At 38.3% G+C, this 17813-nt stretch overlaps 1 long non-coding RNA gene across 2 annotated transcripts; it reads right to left on the minus strand.

Moving 5' to 3' along the window:
• Positions 1-1419: 1419 nt before the first annotated feature.
• Positions 1420-17113, minus strand: LOC140602272 (uncharacterized). Of its 2 annotated transcripts, XR_012005246.1 has the most exons (7): positions 17041-17113; positions 7668-7717; positions 6667-6811; positions 5428-5801; positions 4500-4712; positions 3763-3801; positions 1420-1803 (listed from the first exon to the last, which is right to left on the minus strand). It is a non-coding gene; the product is annotated as an uncharacterized lncRNA (long non-coding RNA). The 2 variants fall into 2 exon arrangements; XR_012005247.1 differs by lacking the exon at positions 7668-7717 and having other exon boundaries at positions 17041-17110.
• Positions 17114-17813: the final 700 nt, after the last annotated feature.

Consider the following 17813-nt stretch of genomic DNA (forward strand, 5'->3'; position numbering starts at 1 on the left):
TGGGAGCCCCATTATTTTTCTGAAGTTCCCTTCCCATTAGAAGCAAAAATGCCCTGAAACCAGTTGGGAGCCCCTAGGACTTAAAACTGTCAAATGGCAAACAGTGGGCTGGGAAGCAGAGACCAGCTGGGCCTTTTCGGGGGTCGCCTCATTGAGGCAAGTGGAGCTTAGCTCGCCCCGACTTCTTCACCTGCAGCAGACACTTGCTACGAGGAGCAAACAGAAGAACAGATTTAAAGGACTTTGGAAAGGAAAAAAGCGCCACAGACATGTAAAATAATACCAAACCTGTTAGAAATGTTCAGGGGGTCCCTCGAGACTATTTTCTCCCCTTGGTTTTATTGTTCTCATGACTAAACCAGTGCTGGTGCCTGAGGATTTCGAACAGCACCAGGGTGACCTCGGGCACTCACCCCCGCAGCGGCTCCTCGCCAGGGGCCTGAAGGGCTTCAAATCCTCCTTGCTGTCCGGTTGCCCTTTCTGGTGAACTGGGAGTGTTTTAAGAGGTTTAAGTTTTAACTTCTTTTAAGATTTATGAATTAATTTCTTTTCTTTCTTTTTTTTTTAAAAAAAGATTTTATTTATTTATTTGACAGAGAGAGAATAGAAAAAGAGAGAACACAAGCATGGGGAGGCGCAGGCAGAGGGAGAGGGAGAAGCAGGCTCCCCGCTGAGCAAGGGCTTGACCCGGGGCTCGATCCCAGGACTGTGGGATCACGACCTGAGTTGAAGGCAGACACATAACCAAGTGAGCTACCCGGGCGCCTCTTTCTTTTCTTTTCTTTTTTTTTCTCTTTTCTTTTCTTCTTTTTCTTTTCTTTTCTTTCTTTTCTTTTCTTTTTTTCTTTTCTTTTCTTTTTTTTTTCTTTTCTTTTCTTTTTTTCTTTTCTTTTCTTTTCTTTCTTTTCTTTTCTTTTCTTTTCTTTCTTTTCTTTTCTTTTCTTTTTTTCTTTTCTTTCTTTTCTTTTTTCTTTCTTTTCTTTTCTTTTCCTTTCTTTTCTTTTCTTTTCTTTTCTTTTCTTTTCTTTTCTTTCTTTTCTTTTCTTTCCTTTCCTTTTCTTTTCTTTCTTTTCTTTTCTTTTTTTCTTTTCTTTCTTTTCTTTTTTCTTTCTTTTCTTTTCTTTTCTTTCTTTTCTTTTCTTTTCCTTTCTTTTCTTTTCTTTTCTTTTCTTTTCTTTCTTTTCTTTTCTTTTCTTTTCTTTTCTTTTCTTTTCTTTCTTTTCTTTTCTTTCCTTTTCTTTTCTTTTCTTTTCTTTTCTTTTCTTTTCTTTTATTCTTTTTTTCTTTCTTTTCTTTTCCTTCTTTTTTCTTTTTGGGAAAGAGAGAGAGCATGAGAACAAGATAGAGCAGCGGGGGGCCAGAGGGAAAGAACCTCCAGCAGACTCCCCGCTGAACATGGAGCCCATATGGGGCTTGATCTCACGACCTTGAGATTGTTGACCTGAGCTGAAATCAAGGATTGAATGTTCAACTAAATCACCCAAGTACACTTAAGAGTTAATTTCTAAAAATGATAAGAACAAAGTAATGATTGCTATTTATTACACAAACAGAATAGTTTCATTTTAATGTCCTTTGTTCTTGATTCCTTTCTCAGGACCATCCAAGATGGTCCTCCAACCAGCGCCATGTAACAAGAGCATTTCCAGGGCACTTCCCAGATGGTGTTCTGGTGTTACAATTGTCACTCAAAGATTCTAGATTTTGGTTAAAAAGGAGTTGCCGAAAAAACTGTGGTTGGCAGAGAAAAAGCATCCAGCTTGCCAATAGTCTTGTTTTTATTTAGTCACAGTGCACACAGATCTAGAAAGAGGTAGAAAGAGCGTGGTGCTGAGGAAGGGGATGCCTTCCCAATAGTGAGGAAATTGCCAATAATTCACAAAGGTGGAGCCTCAAAAAGTTGAAAAGGTCACTTTCCCAGCTGTGACAACAGTAAGCATTTGTTTTATACAAAAGTTATGCTTAGTGTTATCTGCTATATATTATCTGTATAAATCATTTTGACCCGTGTTACTGCTTAAATAAAATTATCTGCTTTACAGTTGCTTCCTATCCATATGTCATCAATATTTATAGCTTTTTCTTAAGTTAAAGCTGTAGTGTAGTTTGAATATACTATTTTTGAAACTAAAGTTTTTACTTGCAACATTTTGACATGATATGTGAATTGTAAGGCAAAGTCTAAAGTTATACGAAGCCTGGTTTATTCAACTCTTCTGTGGATAAAATGGAAATAGATTCTCTCCAAAGCTTCATAGTTATTGTTAAAGTATTGAAATGTTCAATTATTTTTTTTTAATTTTTTTTATTTATTTACTTATGATAGTCACACAGAGAGAGAGAGGCAGAGACACAGGCAGAGGGAGAAGCAGGCTCCATGCACTGGGAGCCTGATATGGGATTCGATCCTGGGTCTACAGGATCGTGCCCTGGGCCAAAGGCAGGCGCCAAACCGCTGCGCCACCCAGGGATCCCGAAATGTTCAATTATGAGTTAATTTTAAACTCATAAAAGTAAGCACTACTCAAATTAAACACTTGAAAGGCCTTAAGAATTATGATGTCTGGTAAAAGTCACTTACTGCGAAACCCAATATCTCTACCATATGATGCATGTATAAAGAGGTCTTTATTAATTTAGAAGTTTCTGGATATTTTTTTGTCAAATAGCCCTTTAAAAAAAAAGTGTGTCTAATGTGCAGATTTGATTATCTTAATACCAAAATTAGAGCTAAAAAAAAAAAAAAAAAAAAAGGCCAGAACCGTAGCTATTCTATAGTCATCGTTTTCTCTGGATGTGAGTCTGTAAATTGTTTCTAATACACATGAATGAAAATGAAACCTATATCACAAAGGACACTTGACCACTGCTTCCTACAGGGGTGTGCAATAAAGGTATAAATAAACACATTTTCCTTTCTTAAAATGTGTATATCTAAAATCTAAAATGTATAAAATAAACACATTTTCCTTTCTTAAAGTAGCTAGATATGGCCTACATTTGCTTCTTTTAGAAATAGCTGATAGAAACTGGGTATTATCTTCAAATATAAGAGCAAACAAATCTAAAGCAATGTTCTGTTATCCATGTAGCTCTTGTCTATTGCTCCCTATTCTCCCTACATCTCCTCTTTGTAGGCAGGTAAGCTGTTCCCCAGAACCGGACTGTGAATAATAATACTGCTCCCGCGTAGAATTGCAACCAGGTGCCGCATTCTTGAGCATGCTCTGACATATTTGAAAATGTTTTCTGACCTATCAAGGCTTTGAGTTGATTTAATGAGGATTATTGGTTAAATGCTCATTTGTATGTTCGTTTCTTATCTGTCTACAACAGATCATGCACAACGTGTTATTCATTAGACCGCAAGTCAAAATAATGGGATTGCTGGTATGATTAATTTTTTTTTCACACGCTATGCTCAATATCCCTTAAAGAGAATAAATCAAGTGGGAGGCTTCAAACATTTGCTTTGATTTGTTCTCTCTCTCATCTTTTTGTATCTTAAGGTCTCCTCTCAAGCATAATATGAGTAGCTTTAAAAATTGGGCCAAGTATTAATAACATCATAAAGTAATACTATTGATGGTAAAGTAATGCTATTGTTACTATAGTTCTTTGTTTCCTTTGTGTTCTCAAATCTTCTGCCTTTTGTAAGTAGTCTCGGTCACCCAGTTTACAATGCGCAGTTGTGTACGTGAAGGTGGATATATGTGGCCAAGAAAGAAATGAAGAGAATGCTTGCAGCATTTACTTACATACCTGTCCTGTGATCCCGATCAGTGAGATATCTTTATAAGTCTGAGATAAAAAATGGGAGGAAAAAAATCCATTACAGCGTCTTATCAGGGTCATTATTTATCTGTTGAAAATGAGGAATTATTTGGATCATAGCATCTGTCTTGCCACTCTCCATCTTCCTTCTCCGGGGAATTTATTCAGTTTACTTTGTCCTCAGCAAAACTCATACGTACAACTGGGAGTAAATCTGCTGGACGGGAAACTACCAGAAGGGAGGAATGTGGATTCCTGATTACATACTACCATCCAGACCTAAATCGAACACAAGGGATTGTTTCTGTCGGCTTGCTTTTTGCTCCACGTGGGTTTGTGGGGGCGGCCCAACCAGAGATGAAATATTTATTGCTGAAAAAAATAAAGCATTTATCTGAAAAACAGAGGCAAATGGAAGACTAACAGAAGCATTATATTTCAAATGACTGCATTATCAGACCCAGTTACACGGCCCCATGCTGTGAGCAGCAAGGAGATAAGGTCTCCACCATCTGTTCTCAGGAGGTCCCGAGTTTAAATCTCAATGGGAGATTGCTGCCGAATGCCAGGGGAAAAGAAAGGTAATTTGTAGATTTTGCTTTCTTCAGGCCAAAGCAATAATGATTCTTGCATACACTTGTTTATAAAAGGGATAACATTCCACCCATATGCTAATTTCAAACAAATTAATACTTGATAAAAAATGGAGTTCTGTGTTAGCTTACCCTGTATGTATTTCAATCGTAGCTTATAGGATACTTGGGACTCAGAATACACAGAAGAAAAGATGTCCACATTATACCTGCACCGCTGAGTGTGTCTAACCACTAATGCTTCTGGATCCCAGCATTGTGAAATTCGAGCTGCAGGATGAAATTGTAAAGCATTTAAAGGTTCCATCAGATGAAATCCCACATTCCTTCGTAATGTCCTGCAATCTAATAAATTATAAGACCACAGTTAGGTTGAAGTTGCTTTACTATCAAAACAAAACAAAACAAAACATTTTTTTTTCTCAAAATAAATGTCCTCAAAATACAGAAGCTGCTTCTCTATTTCCTTCCCCTTCACTGCTCGCCTCCCCCGTGTAGGCCTCCCCCTTCCCTCCACTACTAGTAGCCATTTTATAATGAATAGAAGGATCATGTCCAGACAACCCCCTTGGATCTTTCAGGGGAAGTACTGTCTGTACAATCCAACACATAGTAACTCAGCCCCCTACATAAGGAGTCCGAAGGAAGGTTCCTATCTTCCCTTTCCTCTGGGCACCGCAGCCCAAAGAGCTTAGACAGCTCTACCGCTTGGCCAAAGCCTTCCTTCCTCATTGCCCAAGAGCGTGGACATCCAAGTCCCTTCACAATCTGGCTTCCCCCATCTCTTCCAGGCTTATTTCTAGCCACATACACTATACTCTTGCCAACCACCCATCATTACCGTAACAAGTCATGCTTTTTCCTGCCTTTGTGTTTTTGTTCAAATTTGTCCTTCCTAGAACATTCTTGGGACCTTTCTAACAGTTCTGTTAATTGATTCTGTAACAGTTTTTCATGGTGTAGGCCAAATACCACTTCATTCATAAATACTTTCCAGATACGGACAATGGGAAATTCCTTCTCCCTTCTCAGTATTTTGTGACTATTATTCAGCGCTTACCTTACTTCAATGATATTAAACTGTAATAACCAATGACTTTAGGCAGGAGTCGTATCATTCGTCTTAACGGATCCCTTTATCCCTGTTATCTTGCATGCTCCCTTATGGGTAAAAGGTATCCAATAATTACTGAATTTGCTCAAGAGCAATAGCTGTTGCTTATGTAAATCTAAGTGCTAAAGGTATACAGAGCAGTCGGGTTGTCTTGTCCTGGTTTCCACTCACACATTAATGCAACAAATATTTATCAACAGCCCGCCTGCCGCTGTGTAAAGCACCGTAGATAGAAGAACAAACAAAACAGACTTGGTTCCTGCTCTCATAGGCCACCACTCACTGGATTTACAGGTTTTATGAGATTTCAATTTCTTTATCTGTAAAACAAAAGGGCTTAGATTATATAATCTCATAGGTTGCTCCCAATTTTAACGTTATGAAGACTCATAAGCAAAAGACACTTTGTAAGATTAGATCTCTTAAAAAGAGATGAACTGAGGCACCTGGGTGGTTTAGTCAGTTAAGCATCTGACTCTTGATCTCAGCTCAGGTCATGATCTCAGAGTTGTGAGTTCAAGCCCCATTTGGGCCTCCATGCCTAATCTAAATTTATATATATAGACTATTATGCATTATATATATTTACACATAAAATACATATACATGTTTTTTTCATAGGTAGTAAGTCATAAAAATGTGACAGTCCCACAATGTTGGATTTGGGGGGGTAGAAAACAAATTGCCAGGGACACCTGGGTGGCTCGGCTCAGGTCATTTCCCAAGGTCCTGGGATCGAGCCACACGTAGGGTTCCCTGCTCAGCTTCTCCTTCTCCCTTTGCTGCTCTCCCTGCTTGTGCTAGCTTTTTTTTTTTTTTCTCTCTCTGTCTTTCACTTTGTCAAATAAATAAAATCTTTTAAAAAAAGGAAATGAGTTATCCCTTGATAATAAAGTATAGTGGTAAAGGAGTTATCAGGTATATCCTCCATCTTTTTTAGATTTTGGATGAAAATATTGTCCTTCCTCCTTTTAGGAATCGGGAACTAGGATGAAGAATCTTTATGTCGTACATACTTTATGTTAAATGTATGTGATCTTTCTACATATTAACCTCATCATTATATTAAAGTTTCCCTTTCACGGATATATTTTACAAGTAACACTGGGAATGTTTCCAGTAGAAAAATATGATGATGTTCTTGATATAATGGGGTCTGGTGAAGTTAGTTCTTAAATCACTTACTTTAAGTAGAAATTATGGATGCTTCCATAGGAAGCAATCTGAGGAAACTTTAAATTTTCTTCAGACGGTCATTTACAGCAGACTCTCTACTGCGAACCCATGAGAATGGTTAGAAACGGCCCCGCAGCCAGGAGATTTTCTTTGACTGTTTAAACGTGTAATATAATGACAGTTAATACTTTTAAATCCCTTAAGGCACTTTAAAAATACAAAGACACTGTATATTAATGCCGATTATTCCTGTTGTTTAAAAACCTTTAGAAAACTCCAATGTGTTAAAAGCGAATAAACATATTCTGCACTCTTCGAGCAAGGAAAGATGCAGAACTAAGGTCCAAAAATGTGATATTTTGATTATTTGATTGAGGGATGCCTTTTCAGGGATCCGTGTTTGCCCTTGATGGGATAATCTGGATAGAGCATATTCTCGGTGGAGGTGAGATAAAGAGGATAGAACAGAAAAGGAGAAAGGGTAAAGCAGAAGAATTACTTAAAATCAAAACAAGACCAAGATAATGATTACACTGTTATCACTCAAGTATAGCCTTGATTCGATTATGAGAGATTATCAGACTGAGTTTGCCAAGTGAGTATGGGTTTATAGGGATGTGAAACTGCTGTCTAGGCTCATTATCCCATCATGATTTAGTTAAATCATGCTCTCGGAGGAGAGGGATCCGTCATATTTATGAACAGGTGGCAGCTTCATCTACTCAGAGACCAATTATGTAAAGCAGCAGGAAGAGACCCAGGGTGCCAACGCTGGAGGGGGGGAGGGGGAAGAGAGCAAATCTGTCACATGTTACAAAAGCAATACTGATTTGATTTTTGAACAAGGAAGTTCTTTCCTTTTTTTAAAAAAAAAATATTTATTTTATTTATTTTTTTTAGGAAGTTCTTTCCTTAAGCAAAATCACTGACTCCCTCCCGTATAAATGTCTATGACTGTAAGGGCCTCTGGCATTGGGCCTCTTAGGGCAGGTAGGAGGAATGAAGCTTACCTACTTGCTCTGGGATATGCTGCTGGAACTCACTTCAAAGAGTGGGTGACCTTAAAAGACAGACTACCTGTTAAAATTGAAAAATACCGACAGAGCAGTTTGCAACCACAAGAATCCTGGCTGCAGGTACCAGGCTTCCTTTGGGTTAAAACTTCGCCGCTAGAGCTATTATTTACATGCAAATAAACCTAAATGGATAACAGATTGGCTTACTGAATTAGCTAGTCAGCTCCTGGAAATGTTAGAGAGAGGCTCCCTGGAAAAATGGGGGACAAGTTCGGTTAATTTTGAAGAGAGGGAAATGATGGGAGAAGTTGCTGGAGACGCAGGTTTCTAGGAACCCGAGTCCGCGTGAGCGTCTGGGACTCGCAGAGGGAAGGTGCTGCAGGGGCAACCAGAGGCAGTTGTTGCTCAGACCAGGAGTAGATCCACCCACAATTTAAAAAGTGCCTTTCTCCCATCCTTCTTGGTGAAAGCCTCTCATATCAAAGCTTGTAGGTTTTGTGGGTGATTAATATCTCTGATAGCTTAATGAAAGTGCCCACAAGTTCAAAGATGAGTTGAAGAAAAGCTATTATTCCTTAGGCCTGGAAATGACTTAGATGATGGTAAACAAGTTAAAATGTAAGTGTGTGTAGCCCGTTGAACTTTCACCCGACTTTCTGTTTTTTATATGGCAAAGCTCGCCTGCAGGAAGTGAACGCATTAATAATAATCAAAGTCACTGTGCTCCTTGTAAGCATTGGGAAAATAATGAAGTCTCTGTTTCAAAATAAGTTTTTTTTTTTTTTCCCCAGTATATGTTTGAGACGCAAAACCTCTGCTAAATCTATTGATTTAGTAGAATCAGTATCACTGGATTGGGGCCAATCAGACACAAGCATGTGGGATATTTAAAATTTGCTGGGAATCATTCTGATTGAGCTCATCTTGTCTTTACAGCGCTGCTGTATATAACAGTGAATTTCTGAGGTTTGGGGAAGATTGAGTTCCTAATGGACATTTCCTTGCAAAATGAGGATTTCAAGTCTCTCTGACCTCAGGTAGTTTCTTTATGCATTTGGGAATGTGAGGCAGCTAAAAATGGGAATAAATAATCAGCTACATCTTTCTGAATACGTACATTGCTGGAAAGGTCTTCAGTGTAATCTGCATTACTTAAATGTTTTGTGTTATACTTGATGTTGACTAGCTTGTTAGTGTCTTATGTGAACTTAAGCTTAGGCTAATAAGCAATTAGTAAAAGTTCCTTTATTATACAGATGTTTACACATAATTTAAATTATAGCCTACATTCATGTTTAATTTGTATCTCTTTTTTTTTTAATTTGCATCTCTTTGAAGGAATCAACATTTCTACACATTTGGCCTAGGTTTAGGTAAATTTTCCTAACTTCCACCGTCTTACATTTGTGTCTGCTTTTTTCCTAGGAGCTTATCTGAGTCTCCTGGTTTAGCTATTTCCACAAAGTTTGGGATAAAGATCTATTAGAGCGATAGAAGAAGAAATCTACATAATTGAGAATTTCTATGGGAATAGAATATTTCTCAGTTTCTATAAGCCAGATGAGTCAGATATAAATTATTTAAATAGTCCTTTTAATCTGTCTGCAAGGTTAGTTGGAGAGGAAATCAAGCTGCAAACCTTCGAGGTTTTCAATATCTCATAATTCAGTATTACTTGTGAATTTGATTAACAGACTGCCTACCTGTTTAGCTAGATTTAAATAAAATCAGGCAAATCTGATCCCTCTGGCAACACATAGTCATCCTTTCATGTTTCATTACTGACCCTCTAAGTTTTTCAGTCTGGTTTTATCCCATCATCGATGGTCTAGACAATTTGCCTTCATTTTCTTTCAAGTCTCTTTATCTTTCCATTAAATTCCGTTTCAAATAATTAAATTTCAGTTACTTTACATTTGCCAGTCTTCAGTCTACCAGTTTGTTAATACATGGGCCATTCTTTTGAATTCTATCTACAGTAGAAAACTGTTCTAAAAAAAAAAAAAAGAAATAAAACTGTTCTAAATGTGGGGGGTGGGGACGAGTAACAAGTATCTGTCAGAAATGTTTTGTGTCTTTAACAGCAGAGCAAAAAACTCATGGTCCCGTAGATTATTTTTTAAAGTGATTTTGAATGTTAAAGTATCTTCAAAGTATTTTAAGTTTCTGTAAGCTGCTGACTTTTCCTTTGCACATTCATGTTGGGGAAGGAACCTAATGTACAAAGGAAAAAGGAGGAGGGAAAACCTTACAGGTGCAAATATCTTTCCTGAATCTATGTGATCCACTGAACTCCTTTATGTCTCCTGAAGTGTATTTAAGTCCCTTACGCAGCTTGGCTCAGGTTTCTAGCTGGATTCTGGGATGGGCACACGTTGAAATTTAACCAGAAAATGGTTAAATTTTTTCTTTTAAATACAGAAAATGGTGATGAGCGTATTAATAAATGAAAGGTCTGACTATGCCTTTCACACCCCTTCAGGCATTTCATACGTTAGTGTCCATCTCTTCAAGTAAAACGTACACATCCACAAATGACATTTTCCTATCATTCCCTAAATGAAGAGGATTTCTTTCCTAATATCATGGTTCCTTTCCCCTACAAGAATTAACTGCATGAACAGCCTGTGAGAGACTTTATTACCCATCACACACGAATGGAGTTAAAAGAGACACAAGTGACAGGATTTCGTATCAGGAATAAAAGACAATCTCCATATAGGAAAACAATAATTTGAAAAGAGAATCTCCATATAGGAAAACAATAATTTGAAAAATCCCAGTTATCAAAGAACCCAGAACCTATTCAGTCATGAACTAAACATATCAATGTCCACAAATTCAGTAACTAAATCTATCTAGACGCCATGTAGTACTTAGTATGACATTATCATGTTAAATATTAAATATACTTATATATTATAAATACATAATATTAAAATATTATGTTAAAATGACATTCTTGATGACATCCGGGATCAGCAGACCATGATTTCATAAAGACGTGGGCCGTAGCTCACTTTCTCATTCAGCCTCACCTGAGCTGCCTTCTGAGCAGAATAGGGTAACTGAGCTCCCCATTATCAGGTCATTTCTCGTAATTACTTATGTCTATAATATGGGAGAGCACATATTCCCAATGTCCTAATTTCCACAATTTTTTCTAGCCTCCTCTCCAATGTCTCACTTTTCTTTCCCAGAGCAGCAAAGATGTCCAGGATTGGGTTGTGTGCATTTGTACATACGTGGTCACAACACACACACACGCACACACACACACAGAGCACTCTCAACCTTTTGCGTGTCTATATATTTCTCGCCCATTTCTTTACTAGACACCGAAAGCTTTCCCGAAAAACAAAAGCTGACTTCAGAGCTCACCCCTTACTGCACGCTAGGATTCATCTCATAAGGAAAGTCACTTTCAGTTCATTTAAATGCGACAATTCCTTTACTCGTCGGAGAGGATATACTACCATGGAAGGCAGCCAACGGACTCTGCCAGAGAATTCTATCTCCACAGTCATTGGAAATTTCTCACATAGAGATAGTGGTATCTCTGGTGAGGACAATGATGACCCTGGTTAAAAAAAAAAAAAATGCTATCAATGATTGGTCAGATTTGGACTATATCAAGCTGTTTACAAATTGTTCTACTAATATATCTTCCATGAGTATAATTGGGAAGGAAGTTGCGCAGGCCAATAGAAGTTTCCAGGATTTCCCTGTTCTCTTTGTTTGGCATTTACCTCCATATTTATTTTTCTTTTGTGGCTCTGACACCTGCTTAGGATTCTTTCTAAGCTTATTTTTAAATCCTGTTAAAAATATTAGGTTGTTACATTTGTTTCTAATTCCCATTTTTTTCACTTCTCTGAATCAAAATTAAACAAACGATGCTTCACTATATTTGTGAAGTTCTTTTATGCTCCATCATCAACCTAGGAACAAGCCTCATACCTACCGTCTTCTGTTGTTTAAAACGGTTATTTATGTTCCTTAATTTACACATTCTGCTCCTTCCTAGTCCCAAATAACTATATTTAAAAAAAAATTGCTCACAACGTAATTACCCATCCTTTATTATGATCACATTAATATCAATGATTTATCTGTCTGGAACACTTAATTGGTATCATGCTAAATGCTTTGCATTACTTCGCTCAGTCTTAGCAGCAACCCTCTAATGTGGGTACCATCTTGAGGATGAGGAAAGTGAGGCGCACGGCGTAATTAATCTACCCCGCAGTTTCAGTTACTCTCCAGTTCACCTATTAATTGGCCAGACTTATGCCAAAGCTCTCTTTTAAACAGTGACCCTTAACCTCTGCAGCTGTCTGGAGCTCCTTTTCCTTTGCTGGCTCCCCTCTATCTTTTTCCTGCACTGGTTTTTCCTGACATGATCCTGTAGTTAGGCTAAGTTCCTTCCCAATCGCCTTTCCATTTAAATTGCGAGTTCTTTTTCACCTCATAAATCCCTAGGCATTATCTGAGAGTCAGCAGTAAATCTGGGCGTACACAAGGCCCTGTTTACAGGTGTGCTCTTAGATGGCAAGATAACCGGGAGCTGGGAAATTCGTCATAATGAGTGTTTCTGTCAGTAGAGGGCAGGAAAGCATACTCCCTCCGTCCTGGGGCCTGGAGTTGACTGTAACTGTTTAGACTTTTTTGCTGGAACACGTGATGGCAAAAATAATCACTTGATACTTGATTCCTCTTCTTGGAAACCAACGTTTTATTCCATTGAAGATGTTTGTTACATATAAAGAAGTCTTCTCTGTTGTTTGGTAAAGGGTGGGAATAGGGTGCAGAGGGGAAGCACATTCACTTTGTTGTCTTTCCCTTCCTCCAAACCTGGTGTGAAATTCCACTTGGCATACTTTCTAAAATTTGGCCTGAGTAGCACACACAATGATACACAGTGTATACAGGAAGCAAAATTCAACAGAGTACCTTTGGCTACCACCCATGCTTATACAAAAGAGGAAATGGGCCATTATCCCACTCTCTACTTGCTGAACTTTGGCTACCATTGCTGTGAGGACAATATTTATTCTCATCTCACTTCATTGAAACTACTGTATTGTTTTCAAGACACAGTATGAGGCAGCAGGAAGAAAACCCAAGCAAAACAAAAGCCTTACCTACCACAGCCAAACAGCTAAGGAGGCTACGAGAAAATAACTTCACAAAATTAGGTATACTTCAGTGTGTGTGGTATTTGGATGTAAGGTAGTTTTTGAGGTGGGAGTCGATCAGCTGCTAAGAGGTACTTCCCGGAGGGCATTTAAACTTTCTCAAATCAGAGAATTGGTAAGTGGGAAGGACACGGGGAGTTGTCAGATTTGTAGACAGTTTATTGATTTTTACAGATATGCAGAGTACAGATGTAGAGAAATTCAGAATCAAAGAGAATAAAACCCATTGCCCAGTGCCAATAAGCTAGTTAGGGACAGCATCAAGTTGTGGTTGGGGTCCTCTGGATTTTCTGACCAGCATCCTTCACGCGGGCTACATGCTCAAATATTGCTCCTCAGGGTAGGTGATGTAAAGTCTGAGTACCTGTAGATTGGATTATAGTCACCTTTTTCCACACCTAACACATCCTATCCATCAATTTCCTACCACAAAAATGCAATCTTATGTTAGTTTTCTTTCTGATGGAGCACCCATCACGCCACTTCAGACTTTATTTATAGTGATATTGTTGCATCGTCACTAAATAGGATCATTAAACTCCTTCAACAGAAATACGGAGGGATTTTTTTCTGACTGGAGGAAATTGGGGAAGCCTTCACAGAGGGCTTTTAGCTCAGGATTGGAGAAGAGAGGAAGTTTACTAGAATGAGAAAGGGGGAACCATTGACTGAGGCAGTAGTCTGTGTGCTTAGCACCTACACAATGCCTGGCCCGCTGGAGGTGTTAATTGGAAAAAGGCAGGGTTGTAAAAACTTATCTCACTGGAGGGAGGGAGGGAGGAAGGAAAGGAGGAGGAGAGATAAAGAGAGAAATGGATGAGAGGGAGAGACTGGGAAGGGCAGGAGAGGAAAGGGGGGACGGAGGTGGAGGGGGGGAGGAAAAAGAAGGAGGAGGAGGAAAACTAAGAAAAGAAGGGAGAAATTAATTTGTAACAGAATTAATCAGTGAGAAGTTCGTTTCATTTGATAGCATATTTCTGCCTTATGAAGCATTTCATGAGTCACTTAAGTGAGACAGGCTGGGCCCTTTGAGGCTGGAAGGAACTGGCATGACAGTACATTAAAAGTAGGTGTAATTACACCGCATTAAAAAAGGAGAAAAAAAAATAGTATAAGCAACACAGAACCTCAGAGGCATCCGATTCTTAATTTACACGATGGAATCAGTGCCAGAAATGGCAATGACAAAAACCAGTATATCAGAGACCTCTCATTTCTGCTTATTAGTACAATATGATAAACCGAGGCATTCTAACACCGTCGTCAAAGTTTAAGTGTTACTTAAACTCCCTTTTAGCCCAAAGGACCGAGTCGCTTCGGGTCACAGATGTAGCTCACATCTAGGGTTCGGATGCAGAAACCCTTATTCACATGCTTGATGCTCATTTTGTCGAGTCAGAGCTACAGCATCTCACTTCGTGGTGGCCCGTGAATGGCACACGGCTGGTTTTACGGGTTTGCACAACATGACCCAGCAGGGAGAACTTTTGGGATCCCTCAGGATGGGTCCTAGTAGAAGCTCCTAAATTTAAAGCAGTGTAATCCTGTACCAATAACTTTCTCTATAAGCCTTAATTTATTTATCCGTAAAATGGAGATTATAATGTTTATCGGTTTCTTTTTTGAGGATTAAATCAACATAGATACAGGAGGCATCTAACACGAGGCCTGGTATACACGGGCTATGCCCAAGTGTAGGTTCCCTTTCCCCTTGCCTGCCTAATCTAAAGCCTGATATTTGCTTTTTACCCCTGAGGGAGAAAAAAAAAAGTTTCAAAAGACAGGAAATTGAGTTATCTAGTAAATTTGGGCTGGAGAAATATATATACTTCAATATTCAAGGTGATTTAATCTTTTTACCCTAGTGCTAGAAAAATCACTGCCTAACATACAATTAACTTGGTGCTGGATAAATCCTTAGGTTATTTCTCCAGACTATCCTGAAATCGTTAGATGCTGATGGAGTCTTTGCGAATGAGACATCTTGCCCCTGGATTAATGCACCTCATCACCGTAAGCAACTAGAAGGTAGAGGGAAAACTAATAAAAGTAAAAAGACAAAGTAAATGGTGACCCCAATGCCCTATCTTACCTCCCTCTCTAAATAAAAAAGGATTCTAAACATATAGGCCTATGTCGGCTTATCGTTCATGCTTTGTAAAATCTTGATCACAAAGCACTAAAAATAGATTCAGGTCTTATTTATGTAGTTTCTCTTTTAAATGGACCTTTCAATCCATCCATTCATCCACACATAGATGCATAATATATGAACGAATGGATATTTCACCAAATGTTGGCTCCTCCCCTGTCACTACTCCCCAAAAGAAAGACGAGAAAAAAGAGGAGCCAACTCTGCTAATATTTTCCTAAGACTTATTTTATTTCTCACTATTAATTCAGCCTAGATGCATTAAATGGATTATCAATAGGTTCATGTCACACAAGGACGCCCTAGACCTCGCAACACTCTCCTCTCACTGTTAAAAAAGAAGAATAAGTATCCTCATGAAGGGTGATATTTTAGCTGTCTTGAGGTGTTTTTAATTCTAAATTCAATTATCTCTGGGACAGAAAGAGGGTATTAAATTTCTCTCTACCGCAGACCATGTAACGCGAGATGTTTCATTGATAATGTTGTAGCTTTTCTGGTCAGTTATCATTTTAAGAGTAACTAAACTCAAAATGCGGTTGTCCATTGGCTCCAGTTTCCCTGTAACAATCATATCTCTCTTTTTATTTATGTACCAGTTTATGATTAAAAATCAGTTATGGTAACCATATTCCTGCTGAAAATGCTATTAAATTGACACTTTTTTTCTCTGTGTATTTTTTTCGAGTGTGACTCGTAGTGGGTGAAACGGTTTAATCACTATAAGAAAGAAAATGCTTTGGTTTTTGGCTGACTAAACTACATTTTAACAAGCCAAGTGGGGAAACAAGAGTCACAGGAAATATTACTATATTAAGAATGGAAGCCAGCATTGAAAAGATATGGGGGAGGAACTCATGAGATATGTTTTGAGTTATGGTTCGATTTATCCTAATATCCTCAGAACCACTTAGATATGCGAAGACACCCACTTCCACATCCCACCTGCCTCATTGTGAACGAGGAGGACCGGACACTTTCTTGGGTAAAATCAAACAATTCAAGGACGACTCCATTTTTTTCACAGAAGCAAACCCCCTCAACAGTGTGGGTGCTACCCCAGGACATTTTGTATCCTCAGAGCTCCCTTACCTAGAGCTTCATTGTTCCGGATTATGCAAACAAAACAAAACAAAACAAAAACAAAAACAAAAACAAAAAACAAAAACCAGACAGTGCTATGCTAGAAGTAAAAGCAAGGTACTTTTTTTTCTTTATTTTGGTACTTGCTATTTAAAAAAATATATCAAAATTTCTTCTTTAGAAACTTAAAAACTTTGACGAATATACTTATCGTTTCTTTCTGGTTTAGTGTTAATATTTACTATTTCTAGTTCTTTATCCCACTCTTCCTCTGCATTTGGATGCCCGAGAAGCACTTACACTGTTACTTCAACCTCGAATTCTTACCTATTGAAATGTCCCATCCTTCTGCGTAAACCTCATAGGATTCCCTTCCTATGCACCTCCCTGCCTCCCATTTTTTGCCCCCCCCCATTTCTTTTGGATTCACACTGTATTGTAGCTAATTAAAATAGAAGGATTTAATTGTATTAGATACTAATTTATTTGTATTATACCAACAGTGCTTGAGTAACACTCTCCTTCAGGTTCAGACAGTTTGGAACATTTCTCAATACAACTTAAACAATTGTCTAAATGTCAGATTTTAGCTTCTGTGCTTTTTTTTTTTATTTAACCTGAAAGATATCATGCGTGTTTTCTGACTTGCGTCTGGCCCTCTGAATAAAACCATGTTTGACTCTGCACTTTAATTAATGGAGTTCACTTTCCGGCCAGGTCTCTATTGGCAGCACAGGGTGGATCAGAGCCAAATTTCTGAGGTTGGTTGCTCCCTGAGCAGCCTAAACACACATGCACACACACACTCACAGCATCAGTCATGGAGGCCCAAGGTGGTCCTTCTGGAGTAGCTTCATCGCAAATGCAAGGCTCTTCTCTCTTCCTCTCTAAAACTTCCACTTTAAATTATATTTAGGCATAAAAACTTGCTTACCTTGTCTTGAGCTTCCATGCCCAGTCACAAGGTACTGACAACTCTCAATGTATCTTCTCTTGCTTTTCTAGATATTTAGAAATAAATAATTCTAGGTTAAAAATTAATTTAAAAAATAAAATAAAATAAAATAAAATAATAAAATAAAATAAAATTAATTAATTTAAAGCCATCTACAGTGGGGAACATGGGACGTATAGGATGGTGGTAAAGACTACAGTCTCTGGAAGGGACAAGATTGGGTCATGCTTAACCATTTATTTATTTATTTTTTAAGATCTTATTTATTTATTCATGAAAGATGCAGAGAGCAACAGAGGGAGAAGTAGGCTCCCCACAGGGAGCCTGATGCAGAACTTGATCCCAGGACTCTGGGATCATGCCCTGAGCCAAAGGCAGACTCTGCTCAACCACTGAGCCCCCCCGGTGCCCCTCAACCATTTATAACTTTAGGACTAGGACTATTGCTCAACCTCTGTCAATCTCACTTTTCTTACCTAGAAAATGGGGAAATTTTAGTACCCACCTAATGCTACTTTCATATAGAATAAATGAGATCTACTATAGTGTCTAAATGGTAGCTTTTACTATCATTTAAATTATTAGGATTTTCTCCACAGTGAAGACGAAGGCTATAATGAAGTGTGATCTGTTTGAACTTGGTTAAAAGTGATCAACAGTCTCCTCTGATTTGGGGATATTTTAGCTTCCAGAAGCTCTGAAATATTTATAGCAGCTAAGGGAAATTCTATCCAGGCTTTACAGTAGATGGG

This window comes from Canis lupus, chromosome 13 (genome assembly GCF_048164855.1).
Source record: "Canis lupus baileyi chromosome 13, mCanLup2.hap1, whole genome shotgun sequence".
Classification (NCBI taxonomy): domain Eukaryota; kingdom Metazoa; phylum Chordata; class Mammalia; order Carnivora; family Canidae; genus Canis; species Canis lupus.